We start from the raw sequence: 3,806 nt of genomic DNA, 5'->3' as shown, positions 1-3,806 counted from the left end.
GGAAAGTATTTTACTGCCTGAGGTATTCTGGCCAAAATACGGGGCAGACGAGGATTGGCTTTGTGCTGAGCTTGTACTGTGTGTTAATGGGGAAACACCCTACTCCAAAGAAGAGCCTGACTGTGCCATGTGCTGGTTAAAGGGAAAGGGGGCCACTTTCTATCCTATGAAAGCTGAAAATCTAGACCCTAAGACAGCTTGCAGAAACTAAGGCTGCAGAAACAAAAGCTGTAGAAACTAAACCCTGGGACCCCCTGTCAAATCTCCCTCCTCCTTATATTCCCCCTCCCCTCCCAGGAGAAGGGCCATTAGACTTGGAGGGCCCAACAGAACCCATTGTAAACCCTGCAGAACCGGAGAATCAAGTGGAACCAACAGCCCCACTGGTTACAACCCAAAAGCAGAGGAAAGAATTGGAACAGTGTAAGAAAGATATACAAAATTTTCCACTCCCCAGAGCATCTGAGGAGAAGAGAGTGAAAGAGCATAACTCCATTGAGCCTTTGTATCCACTGAGAGAAGTACCAATGGGGCCAGGAGAGATTGGCCATGTAAATGCCCCACTGACAAGTACTGAAGTAAGGAACTTCAAAAAGGAGATGAAATACTAATGGAAGATCCAATGGGGCTGGCTGAACAAGTAGATCAATTCCTAGGTCCTAGCTTATACAACTGGCATGAACTTATGTCCATACTGAATATCCCTTTTACAGAAGAAAGAGGAATGGTGCAGAGGGCAGCTATGAAGGAGTGGGAAAGGCAGCATCCACCCGGACAGGGGGTAATGGTGGCAGAACAGAAGTTCCCAAACACAGACCCTAACTGGGATAATAATGACCTGGGGGACAGAGCACAGATGAAAGATCTTAGAGACCTCATTATACAGGGGATCAAATTGGCTGTACCCAAATCTCAAAACTTGAATAAGGCCTTTGCAGTAGCCCAGGAGAAGGATGAAACTCCCTCTGCTTACCTGCAACAATTGAGGGACCAAGTGAGGAAATATTCAGGGATGGACCCTGATGATCCTGTGGCTCAGGGAATGTTAAAAGTCAGCTATGTGAAGGGGTCTTGGCCTGACATTCAGAAGAAGATTCAGAAAATAGGATAGCTGGATAAGCCATTGAATGAATTATTGAGAGTCCCAGAAAGTGTTTGTAAGGTGAGAGGAGGAAAAGCAGAAACAGAAAGCAAAGGTTATAATAAGCACAGTTGATCAAATGGTTAGGAAAAGACTGGAGATGAGTCAGGGAGGGAACACGCAGAGGCAAGATAAAGATGCAAAATGGGCTTGTTTAGATAAGGGGACCGGGAGAAGGCAAGGCTCTGCAGGGTGCTATCACTGGGGGAGGCTTGGCCATTTCTAAAGGGAATGCCCAGTTTAAAGAAAGAGAGTCAGGTTATCCCCCTCATGAATGTGGTAAAATAGCTTGAATTTGAATGTGGGAACCTGGTTTGAAGTTGAAATGTTTCCATAATGCAGATAAGAAGTGTGAGCTTAGGAACACCAGCCTTGCCTAGACAGAACGCTGTCTGGTCAGCATGAAAATTGTTTGCATGTGGAGACATTTGAACTTTGTTATGGCCTGTTCCCTAGCATTTCCAGTGCTTCAGCTTTAATAACAAGCAGCCTTGAAAGTAAACATAGGTAACTACTGCTTTGTAATTTCTAATGAATATGATGTGGAATCTAGGATCAAGGCTCTCAGTTCCAGAAACTGTTGAGCCCCCTGGTCCCATCTTTAATTTCTCTCTTGTTGTCTTTCTTTCTGTCCTCTCATTTCTTCAGTTCTGCATCACCTTTCCTTCATGCAAACCTATTGCTGAGCTGGTCTCAGCACAAGAATTTTGAGGATTAGGGGGGTCTGAGGCTCCTCACTTCTAAAGCCCACCAGAAGCCTTTAGTAAATCTAAGGGTGGACGCACATAGGAAGAAATTACATTTCTAGTGGACACTGGCACAGCCTGACCCTCTGTGACTTATCTTCCCACAGAGACCAAACTCTCTGGCAGTTCCCCTACAGCCTCGGGGGTAAAAGGAGAAGGATCTGAGGTACCCATTCTTTCTCCCACTAATATTTGTTGAACAGATATCAAATTGTAAGTCCTTTATTGTATATCCCAGAAGCCAGGAGAAATTTGTTGGGAAGGGACTTAATAGTATTCATGAGTTTGGATTTGGAAGTAAGGGATGAGCAGATAGAAGTAGTCTTAGCCATGCTCACTGAAGAAGATAAAAAAAGGTATCAGAGAGGAAGTGTGGGTAAGAGAAGGGAATAGAGGGGGTTTGCAGGTACCCAGTATTAAAATCAAATTGAAAAAGGAAGGGGAAATTATTTGCCAAAGACAATATCCCATTCCCCTTAAGGGGAGGCAGGGACTTCAACCCATCATCGAAGGCCTCCTTTGGGATGGGCCTTTGGAGCCCTGCATGTCTCCCTTCAATTCTCCTATCTTGCCCTTTCAGAAATCAGACGGTAGTTGGAGGCTGGTACAGGATCTAAAGGCCATTAATCAAATCATTCAGGTTCGATACCCAGTAGTTCCAAATCCATACACTCTCCTTAGTAAGATCCCCTGCCATCATAAATGCTTTAGTGTAATAGATCTAAAGGATGCCTTTTGGGCCTGTCCCCTTGATCCAGAGAATAGAGACTTGTTTGCCTTTGAGTGGGAGGATCTCTCCACAGGAAGAAAACAGCAAATAGGTGGACAGTTTTACCCCAAGGCTTCACAGAATCCCCCAGCCTCTTTGGGCAGGAACTGGAAAAAGTATTGGAGAAACTTGCAGTCCCATCTGAAATTTCCTTTTTACAATATGTAGATGATATGCTATTATCAGGTGAAGAAAGGCAGATAGTGATCTGAACTACAAAGAGCTCACTGAATTTCCTGGGAGATCAAGGGCTGAGTGTCAAAAGGTAAGCTACAATTTGTAGAAAAGGTAGTCAAATACCTGGGTCATCTCAGTAGTGAGGGAAGGAGGAAGATAAATCCAGAAAGAATTCAGGCCATTACTGAATTACCTCTTCCCTGGACAAAAAGAGAACAAGAAGATTTTTGGGATTGGTGGGATATTGTAGATTATGGATAGATTCTTATGCATGCAAACCAAAGGGTTATACCAAAAACTGTTGAAGGAGGAGCCTGACAGGTTAGAATGGAAGGAGGAGGAAGTGAAGGCCTTAGAGGGGCTCAAGCAGGCATTGGTGCAAGCCCCGTTCCAGCCCTCCCCTCCCTCGAGAAGGCTTTCCATCTGTTTGTGACAGTAGATGAGGGGACAGCCTTGGGAGTCCTAACCCAGATCAGGGGGGGCCCAAGGAAGCCCGTGGCCTCCTTTCCAGAATCCTGGACCCTGTCTCCAGGGCATGGCCAGGCTGTGTTCAGGCCATGGCAGCAACTGCTCTCTTAGTAGAAGAAAGCAGGACACTGACCTTTGGAGGGGCCTGAGTTGTTAGCACCCCTCATCGGGTCAGGACTATTCTGTCTCAAAAAGCAGGAAGTGGTTAACAGACTCCCGAATTCTGAAATATGAGGTGACTTTAATGGAAAAAGACGATTTAATACTGACAATTGATCATAGTCTGAACCCAGCTTCTTTCCTTTGGAAAGGTCCCAACCAAGTAGAAACTCCTGAACATGATTGTCTCAAATTAATTGAATACCAAACCCGAGTCCAGCCTGACCTGGGGGACCTTCCCTTACATTTGGGGGGAAAATTGTTCATAGATGCGTCTTCTAGAGTCCTGGAAGGAAAAAGGCATAATGGCTATGCTGTTGTTGATGGACTAACTTGTGAGGTGAAA

Source organism: Dasypus novemcinctus, chromosome 14 (genome assembly GCF_030445035.2).
Source record: "Dasypus novemcinctus isolate mDasNov1 chromosome 14, mDasNov1.1.hap2, whole genome shotgun sequence".
Lineage (NCBI taxonomy): Eukaryota > Metazoa > Chordata > Mammalia > Cingulata > Dasypodidae > Dasypus > Dasypus novemcinctus.
This window is presented reverse-complemented; position numbering follows the sequence as displayed.